Source organism: Ambystoma mexicanum, chromosome 2q, assembly GCF_040938575.1.
Source record: "Ambystoma mexicanum isolate Mex_15411 chromosome 2q, UKY_AmexF1_1, whole genome shotgun sequence".
NCBI classification, from domain to species: Eukaryota; Metazoa; Chordata; class Amphibia; order Caudata; family Ambystomatidae; genus Ambystoma; species Ambystoma mexicanum.
In genome coordinates, this window is record NC_090924.1 from 43,531,360 (window position 1) to 43,555,430 (window position 24,071).

Below are 24,071 nucleotides of genomic sequence, written 5' to 3' on the forward strand. Positions count from 1 at the left end.
GTCAGTTATCTTCCTAAACAATCCAGTGTGTGTACATTTTCATTTGAACAGTAATAGAACTCTAGTGAAGATACATGATTTCTCTTTATGATTTATGTGTATTATCTTAGTTATTGATAGGTAAACTGAATGAAAGAATTAATCTTTTGTGCCCTTCACCTTGGTGAGGTTAAATAATTAGAATCAGTAAACAACCATGGGAATGTCGTTTCCCAAAGAGTGCATCTGGGCCCACTATGTAGCAATATGTGGTTCTGGTTTTGCATCAATCCCCAGGGACACATTATTCACCAATGACAGCATCAAAACCACCCTCAATGTGTACAACATGAACACACACTAGCCATGTATCTCACAGCCTTCGCTTATTTGAGCTTCTATTCCTAGAAGAGAATCCCTCATAAACATATCACTGGGTTGCCCATGTGTGAAGGACTCACTGAGACAGCTGCATTCGGCAGCCAATGTGTAAATACAAAGAAATGCCAATAGTGTATCGCAGTGCAAGAGGTTGACCAACACCAGAGATGATGATAACTGTACAAACACATGCTGGTAAAGGGGAAAGCACCACCCGTGTGTTACACAGCATCAAGAAAATCATGTGCAAATGTCCTGAACATGTAACACTCCCACAGTCACTCCACCTATCTCATTCACAAACATAGTGAGAGCAAATACACAATGATGATGCACATGTGAAAGAAATGGTATTTGCTTGTGCACACACAAAATCCCACTTCACACACCACCACTGGTCCGCCTCATGTATATACTCACACCGCAAATAAACCCTGAAGATAACAAATTAAAGTAAGCAACCACACACATGACTAACAATGGGCAGGATCAGGGCTAAAAATAAATATATTCAACAGTTCTATTTTCTGCATACATACTGGGCCTCATTACGACTTCGGCGGTAGCCATGCCACTATTGGCGGCATAGATGCTGCCGAAATCGGGTCCGTGTCTGGGTTCCCAGAATGGGGAATTAACGGGCCATTCCGAGTTTGGAGGGCCCGGTAATTCCTCCCTCCAGGAACCCGGGCCCAGACCTTCCCCATTCCCATCTGAGCCCTACAGGGCTCAATGGGAATGGGAGGGGGAGCAAACAACAGGCCGATTACGAGCGGCCCTTTGTTTGCTCCATCTTCCCCTCGCAGGACCCGGTAAGGACGCCTGATTTGACCAGGCGTTACTTACCGGGTCCGGTGAGGGGAGCTTGTAATGAGGCGGAATGGGTTTAACGTGTCCGCCTCCTTTAGCGGAGCCCATTACCCCGTTCCGCCTCACTCGTAATGAGGCCCACTGTAATTAAAATCATAAAAGATGTCCATGTAAAAATAGAAATATAAAAATGTCCATGCGTACAAATATATCTACACAAAAAAATTACAAAACATCCAAATTAAACATGGTTACCAAGAACCCTCAAACACACAAAAAACAATGTACAAGAAAACATTGAGGACAGTCCAATTTCCACTCCAAATAAAAACATAAACAAAAGGAAATGTATACCTACAGAACAATGTACAAAAAGAATTGAGTAATGTCCTTGATCCAAGCTCCAAATAATAAGGAAAAATGAAAGGAAACGTATATGTCCAGAACTATGTGCACAGGCAGTGGGCTAGTCCTCATGACCAATGTCACTCAAAGTCTGGACCAGGGCATCATTGAACACTGCGTCCACTTCCCCCAGGTGGGCCTTTGTTCTCTCCTCGAGGGCTTGCAAGGACACCAGCATGGACCACTCCATCCCCTCCCACCCCCTGCAAGTATCCTGGAGGATGGTAGTCCACCTCCTTGCCCGACGCAGTGCAATCTCCGCCCTGCCCATTGCGACTCTCACCTCCTGAGCCCGCTGACTCTCTGCCCCGATTCGCTGCCTATATCGCACGAACATGGAAGACATCCTCGATCTGAGGTCCACATTTGTAGGGCTACTGCAGATACTAACATTAAGTTCCTGAATAAGGAGTTATAACCCGCCAAGGTGTATTTTAGGTATTTTGTAACCAAAGCACCATGTTTTGAGACATTCGACTAGAATAGGTCTCATTCATTGGATCTTGTGTGGCTTTTGCTATTTACTAAAACAAGCCAAAGGTTGCCTTCTCTTAAAGTTTCTATACCAAAATTGTAAACAAGTACATGACAATCTAGAATTCACATGTACTTGGAAGTTAGATTCAGTTAGAGTATGTTTTTTGTACTTTATTAGCACTTTTTGGTGATTAGCACACAACACTTTATTCAACAGCACTGGTCACTTGGTCAATTATTTTACTGACTAAATGTTATGTGTATGTTTTTATAACCTTATATGCTTTGTATTAAAATTGTTTTTAACCGAATTAATAATGAAGTTATGTTGTATTTTCCATGAACTTCTAAGCGTTACTGTTCTGCATCATGTTTTAATGTGATAATTCATTTTCAACCAGGAAACTGAGTTTCCAAACCTCTATTAGGTACGGGAGCCTTTATGGTCTATTGTTTTCTAATAAGATATGTCAGGTTTGCTCCCCGACCACCTCTAGTATACCTGATTTCCCTCCAAGTGTGTATAACTACATTTGTATCCTGCCTGATGCCGGATACCTGCCCCCTTAGGATGGTATGACCTGAGTACATAAGCCTCCTCCTCAGAACCTGCTGCTGCCATAGCGCCCGGTGCCTGTTTCGTATGGACACCCTCTGGCCTGATGACACTAGCCGGGGGTGTCTGGCCTGTGCCCTGCTCCTGGGTGCCGGCTCTCCCTCCATTTCTATTGCTCCTGTCGTTGCGTGGATCGGCATGGTATCCATCTCAGCTGATCCACTGTTGACTCCCAACTCATGTAGGGATGTTTGCCCCACCAGATGGGCCAACATGGGTGGGACTGGTGTACAGGAGGCCCTGATGGTATCTGTGCTGGAAGGTGCCCGGAAGGGTGACTGCAGCATGCAGGAGCATGACGAGGAGGGGGGCGCAATAGTGGTCAGCCAATGTGGTACACTGACGACCAGGAAGGCTTCTAGCCAGTTCAGGAGATGCCAGACGTCATTGTGATGATGTGCAAGCTTGCACATCATCCCGAATAACACCGCTACGCTTCCTGATACCGATTAGCAGGGCTACCACTCTGTCCCGAATGGCAACATCTGCAGGCATTAGGATGTCGGTCTGGGTGGAAACATCCAACACCTGCCGATGGGTTCAGCCTGGGGCATGCCGGCAGGTGCATACTGTTCAGGTGCTGACACAGGGACATGATTTAGCACAGGCATCTCCATGGCAACCTGCACAGCCTCATGCCCCTGGATCAGGACTGTAGCAGTCACACCCACCTCACCATGCCCACATGATCCCATGGACTGGGTTACTACAGCCCCCTCCTTCTCCTCCTCCCCCACCATCCTAGATGCCTCCAGATTGTCTTCCACAGTGGAAGGCGATATGACTGCTCACCTGTCCCCCCCCCGCTGCAGAGAAGTCCACGTACACCTTCACCCTCTTGGACTTCCCCACAGCAGCTTTGGTCGATGGTCCATGCACGGCACCAGCCTGTTCGCTCCCCGATGATGGTGTGTCCAGGGAGCGTGACTGGGTCTTCATCTATGCCTGGTGGGGGCATCCCTGCTACCTTGCTCCACAGCACCGTCTCACCCCTCTTCTTCCAACGCAACTGCAGATTAGACGACATAGAGCACACACATCAGAGTACTGCACCGATGTGTGTTTGGCACACATTTTTTTCGCATGAAGTACACTGCTAAAGGGTACAACCATCATCACCCTCCACAACACAAAGGTACATGCAATGTACATACATACACATACATGTCAGTCCTGCACACCAGACAATCCCACCCGGGGACATGGCACTGTCACAACTTATCAATTGAGCATGCTACACACACATGCATCATTGGCTCATACACATGTCATGCACACACATCACCTGACAGTCCTCAAGCAGTGCACTAAGCAATCATATCAGAGTCCCCTCAACAGCAATCACGCAAAATGACTAGGTCAAACATTGAAATGCACCTGCTACATCCATCCAGGAGTGATGGGCAGTAACACAGTCACATCTTAGAACATACAAATGAACACCATGCATGCACATGAGGTTGTCAACACCACCTCATCTGTCACACTTCTCAGATGGGCACATCTCAGACACATGTAACAAACCATGTGCATGTAGTGAAATGCTGCAGTACAACACACAATGCAAATGTAAGACCATTGACATCACACATGGTTCACTGAACACATGTAGGGCACTGTCTTGGACATGCACACAGACATCTGTACAAGAGGCATACTTGCTGTAAGCCCAAGATGCACACTCCCACCATTCATGAACATGCACATGCACTGTGGAGCCCACCGACACATGGCCACACACCAGTTGACTCCAGACATTGCTGCAAATCTCTGACCTGGGTGTGCAGCGCTGTGTAGAAATTCTCCAGGACCCGCATATCAGTGGTGTTCATCTGGCCCCTGCACCCCCGCTTGATTGACATCAGCCTGGAGGAAGCGCACACCCTTGCTGTCGGTCCTGGATTTCAGGTCCTCTCCGCATTTGTTCATGTGGTGGTAGTCACGGGATGCCACCCCCTCTGCCTTGATGGCATCCACGATCTGGTCCTAGATCAGATTCCGTCCTTCCTTTCCGACTTGCGTTGGGGCATTGAAGAGGGCATCATAATGCCCCAAGACATGCTCCACCAGGATGTCAACTTCCCTGGCAGTGAAGTTGAGAGCCCTCTGCCTCGCTGCCATCCGGTTGCCACTTACCTCTGAAGATGTTGGTTGAGACATGGCAACCCCCAAGGCAGGTGTGGGTGGGCAAGGTGTTCCTGGGATGTGGTTTGGTGGTGATGTTCTGGCACGTTGGGAATCTTCTGAATCAGCTGAGGTGGTCACAGCGCCAAGGACAGGAGCACTGTCAATGGCTGAGGGAGGCACTCAAATTGCAGGGTAGGTGAGCAGCAGGCACACACAGTGGCCAGGCTGCAGCAGATGGCTCGTAGGAGGCAGCTCAGGGCAGTAGGAGGCAGGTAAAAAGGCTTGTAGGCAGGAGCATGGGTCGTTTGTGTCTCGCACGTGGGCAGCCGGAAACAAAGTGACAGTTACTTTGTGCATTTGAAATGAGTGCGTACACGTGAAATCAGAGGATTGTGCCTCATCACGTAAGTTCTGTGACACATGCTGGGTGTTGGGCATTGCCATTCAGATTCGGGTAAAGGAGAGTGTAGGAGAACATTGAACCGGACGTGTGAATTGGAGCAGACGGACGTGTGGACTTTGCAGAATTTTTGTGGTGCCACGCAATTTGTTCACTACTGTGACAGTGCAAATTTCTTATTTTGGAGGGGGATTTGCCTCAGCGCACATGCATTGTATTTTTCTTTTTTTCTGAGGCTACTGGTGAGTCGCGTATGCATTACTCATACTATGGGCGCCCATGTATATCGCATACCCCCATTCTTAACATCACAGTAGCTTTCCTGGGCTTCGCGTATGCATTTTTTGTGTTGCTGGGTGTCTCAGCGTACCGCATAATGCTTCTTTTTTTCACAGGAGGAGCTAATGACGGGTCGTGTGCATGCATTTCTGCTATTTGGGGTGCCTGTGTGTTACGTGTCCCATTTATTTTTTCACCATGGATAATATTGAGCCTTGCTGGACCACACTAGTATGTTTTATATCACATACCGTGCCCCCTCACTCTGATTGCCCAAAACAATTGCTTGGTGTGCCTAACATTGTATAAATCCATCTGTACCATGAGTGGGAAGGCCACAAGAGGGAAAGGTGGCAGAGTTGGCCGGGATCAGGGATGTGCAGAGAGAGCTGTGCCCCACCCCCAACAGGGTCAGGGAGCTGCAGGGTCATCTGCTCTTCCCACCACCCAGGGTCAGGAAGGTGCAGGGGCAGCTGCTGTCCCCAACACACTGTGTGACAGAACCGCAGCGATAGCAGTAGTCATCCCAGCCCATGGAAACGGACATGCAGGAGCAGATGCTGTCTGTGCGTCCAAGGGGAAGGGACGTCCACACAAAACACCTGGCCCAGCACCCAGGGTCAGGAAGCTGCAGGGGCAGCTGCTGTCCCCAACACCCAGGATCAGGGAGCTGCAGTAATAGCTGTAGTCGTCCCAGCCCAGGTACACAGACACGCAGGGGAGAGATTCTGTCAGTGCATCCAAGTGGAAGGGACATCCATGAAAAATACTTGTCCCCAGCACCCAGGGTCAGGAAGCTGCAGGGGCAGCTGCTATCCCCAACACCCAGGGTCAGGGAGCTGTAGCAATAGCTGTAGTTGTCCCAGACCAGCTACACAGACACGCAGGAGAAGATGCTGTCCGTGTGTCTAAGGGTAAGGGACGTATAGTTAATGGTCCTTGCCCCAGCACCCAGGTACAGGGACCTGCAGGGGCAACTACTGACCTAACATCAGTAGGTGATGTCATGGCCCAGGCCACTAGTGGTCCAGCATCTGGCGCCCTGACTGGTGCCAGCCACACAGGGTCTGCACCACATGCCAAGAAGCAAAAGCATGCAGAACAGGGGAAGGCTCAATCCCAAAGCACGACAAAGGACACCACTACATTGAGGAAGAGGAGCTTCAATGATGAAGAACTCCAGATCCCCCTGGACTATGTGCACGAACACTGCTGTGACTTGTGCATGCAGCCAGGGAGCACACATACGCCTGCTCAGCATATGGTCCACTGACGCGAGTCACGGATGGTATCAACGCCTTGGGGAATGAGAGGCACACTGCTCGTGAGGTCATGTAGCAGTGAAATGACCTCCACCGTTGAACCAAATCGAAGCTGGGTGCCAACCTCACATCTGCTCTGGTGACTGGAGGTGGGTCACCATAGGAGCAGGTGCTCACACAACATGAAGAGGCCATGAGCAAGTTGATTCATGTGGCTCAGCTGTGGGAGGCCTGTCAGATTATGAGGAAATGTCCGGTGAGTGATGAAGCGTATGCATCCTGAATATGTGTATGTAAATAAAATAAATGTGTATGATTGTTTAGGACTTCTGCCTGCATTTGTATGACTGCCATGGGTGGACCATGTCATGGGGTACTGACCCATGCCTAGTGTACTTGAGAGTGCATGCAACCCATGTGCCGCACATCGGTGGAACATGGCTTTGGGACAGTAGTCATCAACAACTGCTAGATACTAAAAGATATTTCTGGAATGCCAACATATTGTGCACCTGGGTATTTACATCAGTGATGTTGTGGCTCAGCTATGCCAGTCAAGTGATTGTGTCTGAAGTACGTGCTGCACATCATGCACTGCATGTAGTAGAAAGTCCATCCACACATGTCCATAAGTGGTTTCATGCTACCCATACCTTCCATGAACACTGGCAGCGGGCGGGACATTGTGCCATGAGTGACATTGCAGTTTACTACACTGTGCAAATCCCAGCCGCAGCTATGGCACTGACCCCCTTGTAAAATACGTGTCTGGAGTCATCAATGTTGAACTGCCACACTCAATACACCCCCCATGGGTGCATGGTCCTGTCCCTCTGTTGTGTCAATGTCCCCTCTTCCTATCTCCCAGTACATGTCATCACTCTCTCCACATCACACACCTGGGACACCACATTCGGGGCATTTCCAGCCTGTGTGCGCTCCCTGTGCCAGTGGTACACTGGTGTTAGATGTAATTGTAGTGAACTTGGCTGTGATTACGTGTGGACATGTACTCATGTACCCTAATGACATGTTGCATATCCACGTTTTGAGTCAGAATTAGCATATTTCAGTCTACTGGTTGCTTTACCATGGGACAGGATTTACATACAGAGAAACGTGTGTTGGCAATGTGTGCAGTGCTTACATGGTCAGGAACATGGGATGTAGTGGCAAGTCTAGATACAGCATGATCTGTGAGCTTTTTGTACATAGTGTTTGTATGCAAATAATGGCATGGTAACATGCATAGCAATGTGTTGCAGGACAGCATTGTGATACCTATGTATGTAGGAAAAGCAATTTACATGAATCTTCATGTCTTTATATGTCCATGTGCAGGTGATGAGCCACTAGATGCAGGGGAGGAGTTTGAGGAGGAACAGGATCCTGCACCGGCACAGAGCACCAGTGGAGGATGTGTTGTAGCAGCACATCAAAATCCACTGGTGCTACAGGCCATCTGGGGTATGAGTCTGACTACAATGAAACTAGTAGCTCTGGTGGTGAACCGGATGACAATTCCTCTATGCTGTCGGAGGTGAGTGCAGCATGTGTTGGAGCTGTAGTACCCTGTGCGTCTGCAGGGGGTCACATCCCCTCACAGGACCAGTCAGTGTTGTCATGTCTTTCTGTGGTGGTTGCAGCTGCAGGGTCACGCTTCACAGTATTGGGTTTTGGTGCTGGGACAGTTGACCAAGGGAGGGATGCAGTCCTGCAGCCACAGGCAGTGGCATCACATCAAGGGCCATGCTCCCTTTGGTCATGCAGGCGTGGGGCCCGCACATGTGGTGGATGTGTGGCGCTCAGGGGTACAGTGTGGGAGCAGTCTATGAATAATTGAACAACAAAAGGGTGATTCCTATGAGACTTTGGCTCAGGGCATGGATAGGGAGGCTGATTCCATGATCCCCCCACCAAAACTGGTAGAGCACCAGCTGCAGGCATTGCAGTCCACAGGCTTCATGTTGTAGATACATTGATCTGAGTCCTGCCTGGCTGCTGCCATGGAGGACCAGGCCAGGGCTCAATGTGGTCAACCTCCCATACCACTACCACCTTTGGATTCTGTACAGGAAGGTGGCTGCAGCAGCAACATCCCTCTCAATCGAAGATAGCTGTGTGGTCCATGAACCCATGGAGGGAATTGTTTTTTTCAACATCCACCCATGTGGGTGTTGATGTGCACCCTGCCCCTTGCCTTCCTGGTTGCCCCCCCCGGTCCAAGATGGAATTTCTTTTTCTTTTATTCACCTCTCCTGGCCAGATGCTGGCATGTTATATTTTGTTTTGCCGTTTCCTGGTTGTGGTCTTTGTTAATTCTTGTATTGATTGCCTTTGAGTTGTGCCATTAACTCCTCATGGACTATACATGTGCAGTGGTGTACGTGCAGGCATGCCTAGTGAAGTCATCTAGCATGGTTGTATGGGGCTGTTGGGGTGCACAGAATGGCATGTGCAGGTAGTTATAGCTTTGTTGTTCCATGACATGTGTGTGCTGTGTCAATGATATTGAATAAGGGGTGTTTTAATATGTTCCCCCATGTTGTTCCAGTAATCCGTGATGTGGCAGTGACTGTTGTCCCAGGTGGGTGAGACATCCTGCGCCATTCAATGTCCACACTCCTCATACCCTACACCAGACACTGTCCTTCCTTTGACAAATTAGGAAACACACTTACTGGTAAAGGTCATGTGGGATTTACAACATACAGACACAGTAATTTGGTCAGCGCTTCCACTGTCTTACATGTTGGGCATGCTTCATCGTTGGGCATCTTTGCTGCATGTGTCGGTTGTCTTATATGTCCTTTGAATGCTCACATGGCGTTGTGGTAATTCGATTAGATCTCATGTCACTGTGTAAGCTACCTAAGTGGATACCTCAATGGGCGCAGCAACTGTGTTGGGCAGCATGTCATTGTACATTGGTAAACCAGGACATGGACTCCTTCACCTGACATTTCCTTGTTATTCACTCTCTCTGTCACTCTCTCGCTCTCTCTCCCTCTCTCTGGTGTGATGCACTGTTCTCCTGTACAAATCAATATCAATGGCCATTCACCCTGTGTTGCTTTTGCACTCTGTGTTGTATGCAAATTTTCTTTCGGTTGTCAATTGTGATCATGTATGTGCATGTACTTTGTGCTGTTAGTCTGCAATGCATTCCATGTAGGTAAAGCATCTCCCGATGGTGTGCATCGTTTGCAAGGCAGGTGAGTTCCATGGACAGGTGAGTGCATGGCATTTGCTGACACTTCGGTGGTGTTTGCATGGGAGTGGGGCACTGTGTGTGTTCACTCTGGATTTACAAGCCTTTAGCTCTATCACAATTGCCCGAGGGTTGAATTACTCACCCAGGGGTGATCCCAATGATGGTTATGGTCTTGTTGATCTGATGGTTTGCTGGGGCCACTGTTCACTGATTATGATAACTGTGCTTTCTAACTGTGTCTCTGGCTTTCATGGTTGTTTGTGAGTGTGTAGCATGGTCAACAGTTTGTGGACTGTGGCAGGGACAGATGTTTGAGCGGAGGTGTGCCTCATTCAACTTTTACGAGGTCTAATGAGTGGCACATATGAACCCTATCAGGGTTTGTGGGATTAGGGATTTTTCTCAGATTTACTGGGTCGATTTTATGTTTCAACTATCAGTGTTTGCTACAGCATCATGAAACCACAAACATGTTGCTATGTCTGCTGGTATGTGGGCTATTTGGTCTTACAGCACATCAGGTTTTGTATTATTAGTGGGTTTTCTTCCTTTACTAAGGCATGTGGCAACATGGTGTATGCAGCTTCTAGTGCAACACATCTGTTTGCATGGTGCTGAGGCATTGGAATAGATGCAGCATTACACCATAGGTATGAAGTGACAATGAAGTCTGCATTGACCATGTTATGGTGGTTTAGAGTGTACTTTTACCATTATTTGAATGTTTAGGATTTTACATGTTTGCTTTTTGTTGTTGGCTTATATCTTCCTTTGACCCTCTATCAGTGTGCAGGAGTACATTGTGCCATCAAGCAGGGTTCTGGCGGAGGAGCAAGAGGTGAGTGGATTATTTATTGTGAAGACATCCACTGTATATTCTCCTTGGCCACCTTCCCAGTACCTGTGTTATGCGCTCGCACCACAAATGTCTTGATAACACACTTGACTGAATGAACCAACTACTGAGAGACACTTCATACACAACCCTCCGTACCGCAACGCACCCTGACACTTTCCATCATCATTACTCATTCTCCTCTTTCACTCATGTCTCCCCTGAAGTACTCAACCAAGTTGACAAGTACATGAAGGTGTCAGCCCTATTGGTGTACAACTGCTCCTACAGAACCATCATTACAAACTTCTCCTCTAGGTCTAATGCTCTTCCTGATCCATGCATACTCTCCTTCACTAGTGTTTTGTTTCAATCCTCTATCAGGCACTCACTTCTGCACAACATTGCTAATATGACATATGCACAGCCTTCCTGACCTCCAACATATTGGTGAATAGCTTGATGGCCTTCCGGATGAAACTGCTAGCAAAGTTGGCCCACACACAAATGTACACCCATTAGAGCATTCTTGTGGATGTACGTGAACACCAGTGTGCATTGTAACAATCCGGAGTAACAGTCACTAGGGTCACATGATGAATGGTGGCATCCCTCCATTCATAATGGCCTGCTGTCCTCGCCATCCTTGATATCTCATTTGCTTTTCACACAGTGATGCATTCCATCCTCATTTTGATGATCCATGAACAGACAGTCGACTTGCTTATGTAATTCCTGAAAATATATTCCATGAAACCACCATACTGTGTCCTTTCTTCTGCCCTACTTCAGCGGCCAGCTGTGGCTTCAAGCAGGTGTCCATTCCTTTACCATGCATCTTTGACATATGCATTTGCCTGATGCTATGCATATTTGGAACATTTTCATTATGATTAATGTGCTATGATGAGTACTCTTCAGCACTGTTCCTAGTGACACACTGGAACCCTTATTCACCATGTCTGCCACAGGGCCATCCTGGGCTGGTGTCCTCAAAATGACCTTGGCTTGTGTGCCATTTACAAAATTGCATGTCCTTATTGACTCCACTACAGCCTACTTGTTCCATTGACAGAGTCCTTCCTACATGTTCTCATACCCTGCACACTCATTACAAGGCAGGAATGTTGCCTTAATGTACCCTCTTTCATAAATGACACATATGTGTGTGTTTGTGAACGAGTCCGACTTCCAGGTCTTGATGCACACTGTTAATGTACACTTCCACATCATCACAAAGAGGTGCAATGTTACACATGCTGTGTTACTCTCCAGTCTACACAAGTGCTACTGCCTAATGCACCAACTCCATGCTTCTAATCCACACCCTGTGTAATTCATTCGGGACTAGAGCACAAGTATTATGCTTGATGTCAAGGCCAGGGACCACATCTGTCTGCCACTGATTGTCCTCCACTGGCTAGCAATGGCAGACAGCGTTGAGTCATAGGAACTATGCAATGTGTGCTGTGATTTGTGAGGCCTGCCTACTCCCTATCTTCTAATGTTCATTCCTCAATGCTGTCCATCCAGAGCCATTTCATCATGTTACTCCGACCTTCTTCAGGTGATGCATTTATTGATTGAGATTTCTTCCAGGGAATCTTTATCGTTAGCAGGGGCAAACCTCTGGGATACCCATCCTGCCACCATCTTTTTGGGGACTCATTTCCTTACTTTCCATGAACTACCTATGTGTTTCATTTTCTACTCTTCCTTCTCTCTCCCTCTTCCCTGCAAAGCAATCCGTATGCTCTCTCACTCTCTCAATTCCTTTTGTCCTTGCTGCTTGTTGTCTGTCTGCTTGATGTGCCTCAAGGTCTCACACACCCCTGTCAACCCCAGCAATGTGTGGGGCAGTTGCCTCCATGACGTGGACTAGTGTCATCATCACTGCACTTGGGGGATGACCCAAGAGAGTTGCATCTCTCTGCACTTACCCAAGCATCCACTGACTGGTTGCACTTGAACCACCCCTGAACTTATTACCACCCTCTGAATAACACACCCTTCTGAACATCTGTGCACTTGCTCCTTCTGATTGCACTATGCAGGTATGGTGTCTGTTCCACCCTGTCCTCGGTCCCTGCATGATGGCACATTGATGCAATTGTGAAAATATGATGGATTTACTGTAACATCCACTGTTGATAGTATAGCATAGTATGCAATTACTGTTCCTGTCCAGAATATTATGAATCTCTATGAGCGGGTGTTATTTTTGTACTTGTTCCATACATGGTTGAACGCTTCAAGACACTTCTATTATGTATTGGCAATTTATCTATCTCCTCTGACATTACACACCATAGCACACTCTGGTGATGATTTTGCATGACATATGGAACGGTTTATGTGGCACACAGGCAATGTGATGTCTAGTTTGGCATGGTGGTAGTGGCATATTCCCTCTTCTATGTGTTTCTTTGGGATGCACACAATGTTGCACTTCCAGGGAAACATTCTCAGGGTGGTTTGGTGGGCACAGATGATTGGCCCTTTCTCATCATTGAATGGCAGCTAGATCGTGCCAGGGCTGTGTGCACACCGCAGGGGTTGGATTTTAGGTGAAAAATATAGCCACCAGAAGGGTACTGGCAGCATTTCCACGTGCCCTTTGACCTGCCATGCACAAGTGGCGTGCATGTGGTTGGGGATGTGGGGGCACCACCATGTCCACAGGTACGCCATGCTGTGATGCAATATTGTGCAGGACATATGCTGCCACAATTATGCTGTACACTAGTGGTGGTGCATATAGCAACTCATCACCAGAGTGATCAAAGGAGTGGAAATGTGACTTCAGCACTCCAAATGTACGCTCTACTATGGCCCGAGTTGCAATGTGGGCTGTGTTATATCTTACCTGGGGCAGTGTGGCAGGGTTCCAAAATGGCAGAATCATTTAGGTGCTCAGAGGGTAGGCACTGTCCCCTGTAGAGATGGAAATGTTTGTCATTGGTGTGTATTTGTCTGTGTGTGACATGCATGTGTAGGGGCAATTCTACTCACTAATGAGCCATGTGTTGCCATGCCTCCCAACTTCCAGGTCCCGGTGTAGGGGTGGAATTCTGAATATGAAACTATCATGGATGGACCCTAATTAGTTTGCATATACAGAAGTAATGATGCCCTTGGCAACACATACAAACTGCACGTTGATGGAATGCCAGTGCTTGCGATTGCGATATATGTGCTCTGTAGCCCTAGGTGGTCGTAGAGCGATATATGGGTGCAATCAATGGCACCAAGCACTTTAGGGAAGTGTGCCAGTCATTATTGGCAACACCTGGTGTAGGCAGTGTGACTGCATGGGCATGAACATGCCCCCAACTATGACAGTTGTCCGCTGAAATAACCCAGTGGCCAAAAAATGCAGTACATTGAGCACCTTTTCCAAGGGGCTCAGTGCTTGGGAGCACATGGTGGTTGATTTAAGGTCATCTTCCCACTTCGTGACCAGGTCTGTTATGATATGAGGTGGAAACCTATACCTGCCATAGACCTGTTCATCAGGCATCCCAAAAAGTCTGGTCCTAGATAGAAAAAAAAATTCAGGCCTTGGCCATCCTCCTCCTCTTGCGGTGTCCCACGATCACTGCTGCGACACATGGTACCTTCATCATAGCTGTATAAGTGTGTTGTTTGATTGCACAGGATTTTTATGCATTTGTGTTTGTCCGCATTGATGTTTACACCAGCTATTGCATGGCGGACGTGTTTCACGATTTTCATGTATTTTTTTGCATGCCAGCAAGCCCTGTTCAATTCCATGAATATGGATTTTTAGCGCGCGTATTGGCGTTGCAAGGATTTTACTGTGGTACTTCCATCGTTTCTCCCATATTTTCACTTGTTCCCCTTCCATATGTTCCGCCCCCTTTTTAGGTGACTGCGCAGACATGGACGGGCCTTCGCTTGGAGTCTCGTGCAAGGCATTCGTATTGTTTCAGTAACGTGTTGGACCGGCGCAGATTCCTTGCAAGTCCCTGGTAAGCCCTGCACATTGTGTTCCATGAATCAGCAAACGGGCACTTGTGTGCGATTTTGCCCACAAGCTCCCTATTTTCTGTGCAAATAATTCCACGAATAGGGCCCTATATTTCAAGTCTCATGCCCCTTCCACAGAAAACCTAATTTATCGGAACTGGTGCCAGATTATCTAACATTTATACGAGTTCTAAAAACAGAACAAATGCTTTGGTGATATAGAAGGGATAAACAGGTGTTGTTACAACCGGTATTATCTACACATTTGCACTGGGGTAAACATAAAAAATACTTTTATTTGCTATGTTTACTACATTTCCTTTCATGTTACTCATCAAACATAGTTAATATGGTGTAACCCCATGACTGCGCAGACCATTACTGCGAAGTAGAAAACATTGAATGATTTACAACAAAATTATGCAAAAATATAGAAGGGGGTTGGGTTAGGGTATTCCTTAAAGTTGGGAAATGTAAGGAGGTGCTGTGGGGGTTCTCCCTCCTTATTTATTTCAGCATAAATGAATTGTTAGAAATACAGTGTTTTCGCATTTGCAGTCATGTATGTGTTGTTTTCACGTAGATCCATAAATACAAGTCTGTTACCTTTTGCCCTTGTAAAAAGATATTTAGATTTAGCAAATTGGGGGTACATCTGTTTTCTCCATTCCTAATAATCTAAGCAGTAAAGTTGGTGCTAAATTCATTTTATCCACTTTTTTGCACCAGTGCAAAGCTTTGATAATCTGGCCCTTGGTTACATCCATTGCTCGATTGACATATGTCAACAAATTGACTTGACCTGACTGGATTTTAACAAGAGTCCTCACTCCAAGTGTTAGCTCCCCAGGAGAAATTGACAATAGATATAATCATTGGGTGTATCATTTTCTTCTATAAGGTGTAATAAGTCAACCATTGTTTTATCTGACAGAGTTAATTGAATGGTTGCACATCTAGAGCATTTCGTATTCAATTAACTGGACTTGATTATTCAAAGCAATTACAAATCAGTTGAATGGCTGGACAAGGTAAAGGCATCTCTGGCATTCATAGCTACTGTTAGTGACTGCTTGGCAAACTCTAGTAGAGCAGCCAGGGAGGATCTTCTGGAGTGCCATCGAAGAGTCAAAAAAATAAAGGGGTATTGTCAAGATTCTCAATGTGGTTCAGTTCAAACCCAGCAAGATGGCTGCCTTCAGTATTGTCTTATTATTGAATCCTGATCACAGATAGAGCTTGGTAGAACAACAAGGCTGCCATCTGTGAGATGCAATTCGTGGATTGCCTTGCAGGGATTTTAGATATCAAATATTACTGTGCTTATGGTCTTTAACGTCACACTACTTTATTTTGTCAAATAGAATGATAGAACGTCAAAGTTTATGGTTAATGCCTGGACTCAAGATATAACTCATGGACATGCAAATAGGAATTTGGCTGGGGTTGGGTTGCACTCATAAGTAATGCCACTACCATCAAACTTTTTTTTAAAAAAAAATATCTTACTAGTCAGTACACAATGATTCTAAAGGTGTAGCATATGATGGTCACCCTCAAAGTAAGTGATTTGTAGGTCCAACCAGCCACCTATAACATGGCTTATCTCTAATGAACTGTGCGAGCTTTTACATCACATCATATCTGTAAAAAAATGGGAGACAGACACTACCACTATTGAGAAGCAGGGGAACAAAAGCTATGCTTGCTTGTATTGCAAGCCATGCGTGTTTACCACGCATACTGGTTCCCATACTAAATCCCCTAGGAGATGTTACATGTAGTGTATGTGCTCCCTTTCAAACATTCTCTCCTTCAGCCCCTTTCCAAAGCTTGCTCACCATATTTGATCTGGTTTTGCATCCGTTAGCAGTAGAACTCTGAAGATGTCACAGTCTACAAAGCCCACCAGCAGGGATTTCTTTATAAAGGGAATAGTAAAGTAAAGACACAAGATACGACTGTATATGAAGAGCTCTTCCTATTTTCCTACTTCTCTTCACTGATTGAAGCTCCTGCAGAAGCTCTGACCTAATCATCCACGCAGTTGCTCACTATCAAGAGGCCCATGGCTGGACATTTGAAGGTATTTAGAAAACAGAAAAATGCCCACTCCAGTGGCAAAATCCCATCTAAGCAACGAGATTCCTTACCATGACCCCACCGACCTCGCTGATACATATCTGAGCTGTTAGAAACTACAGCTTAAAGTAAGACAAGTTGATCATTAATGCACTAGAACAGTGCATTCAGAGGCAATGTTTTTGGCACGCATGTTAGCCATTCGGGGAGACATCAGTATTCTGCGATTGGGGTGCACAAACTTTCTTGATAGCAGTTTTACATGTAAGAGAACAGATGTAATGGTACTTAACATAATCAGCGTCAAAGTCTTATCTTGGCGTGAACACATTTGGAAGTCTGATCAGCACCTGTTTCTTCTGTATCGCTTCCACGGATAGAGAATTTTAACTTGCATGGCCATCAATCAAGCTCTCTTCGAAAGCAGTAACAGTCACTGCATTTCGGCGTTGTCAGTAAATCACAGTTTGATGTTCTAGAATGACTTCAGCTTTCTCGTGAATCTCAGGGGATCCGTAAATGTCACAGGCTGCCGACGGGATGCCTGTGAGTAACAAATGGCATGCGCACGTCTTTCTATTCTAATCTCTTGGCTCATGCTGAAACCAAAGACGAGGGAATAAAAGCCATGATTTCCTGTGGCCGTCCTTAAGCATCACATTCATCAAGCATCACCTTTCTAAAAAGAAAGCATCAAGTCGCTTATGAACACGTCCACAGGAGAATCATGTATAGAACGCAGGCCTTCTGTTTAATGGCGTCCTTGACAATGTAAGTCTTCAGGATGCTATTTTCCACGGTTGTAGGTCAAAGGATCGACAACCAAAGGGTCGAATGGTCAAAGGATTGACACCAAAGGACCGAAAACCAAAGGATTTTTTTTTTACATTTTTTTTTTTGGGGGGTCCCCCCCAACCCCTGTTTTTGTGGTAAAAACCACCTTTTTTCACTAAACGAAACCCCCAAAAAATATATATAATTTAAAAAAAAATTCAATCTTTTGGTTTTCGATCCTTTGGTGTCGATCCTTTGACCATTCGACCCTTTGGATTCCATCCTTTGACCAGACACGTACTTATTATGAAGTTTTAGAAAGAAAAGGGAATGGAATTAATTAACTAACATCCAAAAGCTAGTGGAGAAACACCGATTTACAACACCAACGCTGCAAAATCAGTCTCCCATCCACCGACATACAGAGGCCCTGGAGTGAGCGTGGGGCCCTAAACTCTGGAATGGCTGTGGTACCACAGCGGCTGAAGCGGTGCATCTAACCTCCCCGCCAAAGGACATTTTTATGAGCCAAGAGGAAAAAAGTAGCATGATGGAAGGAAGGCACTGGGCACGTACAATATTTCTCTGTGAAGCAGCAAATAAATTCCTGGGCAGTGGGGTGGAGACCTTTCCCAAAATTGTTGATCAGATTATAATCTGTAATCTTGCATTCATGTTTGAGCACTTACAATCGGCCCACAATAAACAAAGATTATGAAAACCAATTCAAATCACTTCTGAATAAGAGTAAAGAGTAATGTTCCTATCCCAAGGTGACAGAACATTAGTTAGATTAACAAGGGGGGTGGGAGGTCCTGGGAGTCCCTCTGCCAGACATTAGTCCTGGTTACAAGAGACTTACCCAGAGTCTTTAGCTCATTATCTTTCTCAGAGAAGAAATATCCCAAACACATTAGAACATTAGTCAAGGGGGTGGTAGGGGGGAGAGAGAGAGATAGAGAGAAAAAGAGAGAGAGAGAGAGAGAGACAGAGAGAGAGAGAAGGAGAGAGAGAGAGAGACCTCCCTCCAAGTACTCAAACAACCTTAGACTGCAAATCCCCCACAAACGGCCTAGCCATTAGCACATTAACACTAATCAAGCCTTGACTAAGCTCTCCTCTTTAGCCCTATTGCACTCTCCCACATCAGCGGCTAACCAGATGCAAAGCATTCTAGTCTATTGTTTCCCTATGGAAAAGATACTCCCAAGCCTCGCTGGCAAAACAATAGAAAGCAGATTGGCACTCACAAACTGGGTACCTCCCACGTACACCCATCAACACCACAGATTTTGCACTTGCCACTACCACTGTCACACTAATGATATATGCCCAGTTTTTTTACAGAGCAATTTGCAACAGCAAGGCCAGCAAAACTGACAGAAGGGTGCTATGCAAAAACCACTTGCATTGCATGTACATCCTGAATGGATTATCTCAACATTCGAATACTGGTCAGCGTAAACAATACATTCTGGCAGATAAATGTCCTGCAGTTTATGTCACTTGGAAGTAATCCAGACCGTATCCCAAACTACATTTCTTAATTGTTTACCTCTCCTCATGTCAAGCCCCACCCAACTCCCAAAATTCAGCTACATACTAGGTAATCAGCGTTCTGGATTTCATCTTCCTTTATGACACGTTTGAGAAGAATTTAGCAATCCTAGTGACTCATTTGGTGGACCAATATGTCTTTTGTTTCACCAATTCATAGTGTTCACTTGCACCTCTATGGGACCTCGTATGGGCGCATCTGTATACCAAAGATCCTGTATCCTAAAGATAGATCCTTCATTCATCCATGCAACTGCCATGCATCTATCACAAATCCTATAACATAGTAAACAAAGGACCAATAGGGACGCATTAGAAGTTGCTTATATGTAGTTTGTCACGATTTATTGTACTTCTCGTCCTACCCCAATGCTAGAACTTTCACACTGCCCAACAACAGCGCAAACAGACTTTTATCAATCTTGCCGAACACTCATGCCTAGTTTATTTTCCTGATTGAAGGTTTTAAAAAAAAAGGCACAGAAATGGAGGGGTGATCATCGGTGGTCATGGGTGGATAAAGCAACATGTTTCGTTGGGAATGTGATACAAGTCTTTAGTATACTTAAAGACCCAATTGCGTTTTAGGTCTATCGAAATAACTTATTTTCAGGTTACAGTGTGGCGAGCATTTACAAAGAACACATGCCCACGCTTATGGCGTGAGGGGGAAAATATGGATTTAAGCTCTAAGTCACTATTGATTTCCTGCCTTTCGATTATTTTTCATGAAAGTTAATTTGATAACATAATTGGCAAACTCAACAAGCCTAAGCATGCTTGAAGTCTTTTTAACTTCAAACATGCGCGGTTGGATCCTCATAATTAGCCTGGAATGGCAATAGAAGAGGGGTGCAGCGAGCCCGAAAAAAATAAATACCAAATTGTCGGTCAGTGTCATGCATTACTTGAGCATTAGACTAACATTGCAATGAGCATGACGGTTCATGTGTACAATCTCAAAATACCACCTCCTTTATTCAGGTATATTTTTTATATAGTAATTCGAGGCCAGTAGGTGCTATACAAATATCAAATAACTGCAAAATATGTTGCCCTTTTCTATTTTCCTCACGAGTATACCCTCTCCTGGCACCCTTCCAATACTGCCACCAAGCAGATTGGACGATCCAATAGTTAAATAAAAGGTCCTTTCTGTAAAAAATCCCAGACTCCCAGAGCAGTCATGCCCAAGCAAGGGCTAACACATGTTTTCCTGCCCACTGTTTACCCCTGCCTGCCACATGCTCTCGCCCACTACCACCAGGTAAAGGAACACGCCCACTACAACTTTGCTCCCCAGTGCCATACTGTATTTTGTGCACTACTGTGATTTTGCTCCCTGGTGTCCAACCATAATGTGTGCCCTAGTGCAATTTTTCTGTCTGGTGACACATCATGTTTTGTTCACTGTTGTGATCTTGCACGCTTGTTCCCCCATAATTTGTAACCTACTTTGCTAACTAGTTTCCGGCCATAGCTATCGTCCTTGGTGCCGCACCCCAATATGTAACTTATTGTTATTTTACTTCATAGTGTCCCACTCTAACTTTGGTCCCTGTCATCCCTCCTTAATTTGTGAACGATTGTGCTTTCTAAGGAGAGTAAAGGGCCATCTCAGCAGGGTTGGAAATGGGCCTGGGAGAGGGGTGGAAAGAATGCCCTGGTCACCCTCCGATGGTCATCTTGGTATGGAGGAGGATACGCACAGAAACCCCTGAGGCTGTCTCCAAGGATAACCAAAGTGTCGACAAGGGAACGTATAATGCCACCTTTCAAACAGAGTCAATTTCATTCATCTCATACTAACACCATTTTTTCTAACACTATTACAGTTCAACACACAGTGTCAGAGAAGTCATTACCAAGACCCAGCAAGAAGCTTCATGAGCTCCAAAGACCATCATCAAATACAATATTTCAAGTTTGCAGATCTCTGACCACAGGTTTCTCTGTAAGTGAGCTCCAGATGGCTATGCTTGAGGCAATGTTAACAGCTCGTGTAATTTTCTTCCAGTTGTGTTCCGTTGCCAGAGATACAATGTTGCAAACTCACTGAGGGGCATCATTGTGTTGACATTCAGAAAGTTCAAACACCATAATTTACCAAGTTTGTTTTTAGCCTGCGATTCCCACGCAGAGGGAACTGGAGAACTGGGATCAGTACGGACAGTTCTAGAGAGGGACAGAGAGAGAGAGACAGAGAGAGAGAGAGAGAGAGAGAGAGAGAGAGAGAGAGAGAGAGAGAGAGAGAGAGAGAGAGAGAGAGAAAGAGAGGGAGAGAGAGAGAATTTGAAGATAGATGGAACCTCGCATGAAGCCTAAATCCCCACCCCTGCCAGATATACCCAGGAGCGGCAGCCATCCAACTTTATTACAGTTACCAGATACAGATGCAACCAGTTAGTAAGGCAGAATATTATGAACGAAATAAAGTCCCCAGTCAGTGTGTGTGGGTTGTTAGAGATAGTTGTAGCAGGCGGTTGATGTTTTGGGGATTTTTGGACAGTAATATGAGGAATATTCGGGAGGTAGTGGAGACAAGAGGGGGAGAAGAAATATGAGGTGATGCCAACAGAAGAGCAGGAGTAAGTAGTAACAACAAAGGACCAGGTGGTATCAGCAGAGGAGAAAGATGGTGGCATCCCATCACCAGAAAGCACACCAAGAAAGAGGCCAGTTTGGGCTAAGGATGGCTGAGGAGGTGAGTGGTGGAACACAATTCAGGAATGTAGGGCAGATGAGGAATGTTCAGGGTAGCATACGGTGAGAGGAGCTGGGATTTGAGAAAGAAGAGTGTCTAGTCATACAGATAAGCAAGGTGTTAGGAATGAGATGTGGAAACCTCTGGCTAGAGAAGCAACACTTTTCTCTTGAGCTGGTGGAGGAGATAACAAGGCCTACGTGGGTGCTCTTGTGGAATAGGCACTGGTCAGAACGAGTGAGATCCTGTGGAAAAAACTGCAACAGACATCCAACAGACATGTAAGGGTACAAGAACCCCTGTAAATACCACAATCACACTTGGGCATGAGACAGCATTACATCCATTGTGAGAGACTTCGTTTTGGGATCATCACTATTCCTGTTATTGAATTTTCCTTTACCTGACTTTCCTTTACCTGACTTATCTGAAAATAAAGTGTGTGAACCAGACCTCCCAAGTACAGTGTTTTCTACATCATATGCAGGCCTCCTGATGGTACCCTACTGAAAGTGTGATACCTGGCACCACATTGGAATATGTGCCCCTCTGTTTTTTGCTCTCTAATGCTCCTTGTTTCTCCACCATAATATATACACCCTAATGTGCTTTTGATTGTTGGTGTATGCTTTTAACTTCTCTCCATACTGTCACACTATAGTATGTGCTCTACTCTGGATGTTCTACCTAGTGCTCAATTGCAATTAATCTATACCATGATTTTCCTCACCATTGCCAACTGTAACTCATGTGGCTACTAGACATTACAACTTGACCACATAGCAGAGTTAGTTATTTTTGCAGATGCCGCCAGGACTATATCCTCTCGAAAATTCTTACTTTAAACTTAAATCAGGTTTTATTCTAACTCACTGCCGTCTTGGTACCAACTGCTTCATATGTTGTCCTGTCTTCTCTGTACTTGCCCACTCTCATCCAGAATGGGTAGCTGCACACTTTTCAGTACTATTGATTCTGAACTGGAGGTGAATCCTCCAACTTTCCGTCAAACTCATAGTTGGATGGTGCGGTAATGTGACAGTAACAGTATTTCTGCCACATTTTCCCTGCACGCCCTACTCCTAATGGGGCTCAAAATTACGACAGAGCATCGGACGTTTTTACACATGATTGTTCATGAAGATAACCCCATATGAGTGATTTGATAACTAGATAATAAGCACATATAATTGATGATTTTATTATAATACAAGATTGGAATACACAGACGTCACTTTAGATTGTAGGAAATTAAGACAGTGTTAGTAACATTTACTAACCTCCACTCACATTTTTGATGACTATACAGACATTTTTGACTTTGCTGCTATGGCACGGATGGACATTTTTTGATGCGTGCATTAAAGTGTATTATTAGGAAACCTATAGAGGTGAATCACTACTTTCCCAGGGGTACCCTCTAATTATGTAGCCAGGGGACAGCAGACACTACCTGATCCTGACCCTGGGGCAGCTATTCGAGTGAGCATGTTATGGGCAGAGGCAACCCTCAGGGGATCACACCACATTATCAGGTGAGACACGGTATTCCCGCCAATCAATGGACCCTAAGCCCCCTTCTTACATCCCTAAGAACAACCCCTTCCCTAATGGACTCATGGGTTGTATTTATCCTATCATTCCCCTAAAAAGTACTGTATGAGGAAGAACAGGAGTTTCCTAAATAAATATCCCTTTCCTAGTACTGTGAAAAGAAAGATCCCCATGACTCATAAGGGAGTTATAAGATCAGTACTGTGATGAGGGGGAATAATGGAGGAATGAGGATGATATGTAAGAACCACATAGAGCAGTATAGTCTTTCTCCAACACCTGGTGGAGAAATGCAGAGCACTTGGGGAACCCAAGGAAATGCTTTGTCCATTAAAAAGACGGTGACTCCCTAGACACCAGCAGTGAGCCAGAGGGAATATGGAGGCTACTTCACTGTGGAAGTGCAGCTGAGAGACGCTGCATAGGGAGAGACTGCTGCCTGGATGAGTCCTGAAGAGCCAAGACTGCTGAAGAGGAAGGAGAACAGGAGCAAAAGGATGACACAGGGAGACAGACCCCCTTCTCACGCTGCCCGAAGCAACCTTCCATTTTGCGCTGCAGCCTTTCGGTGGCTGGAGAGCAGTTTCCCAGGACGTGAAGTAGCTGCAGAAGCAGCCAACATGAG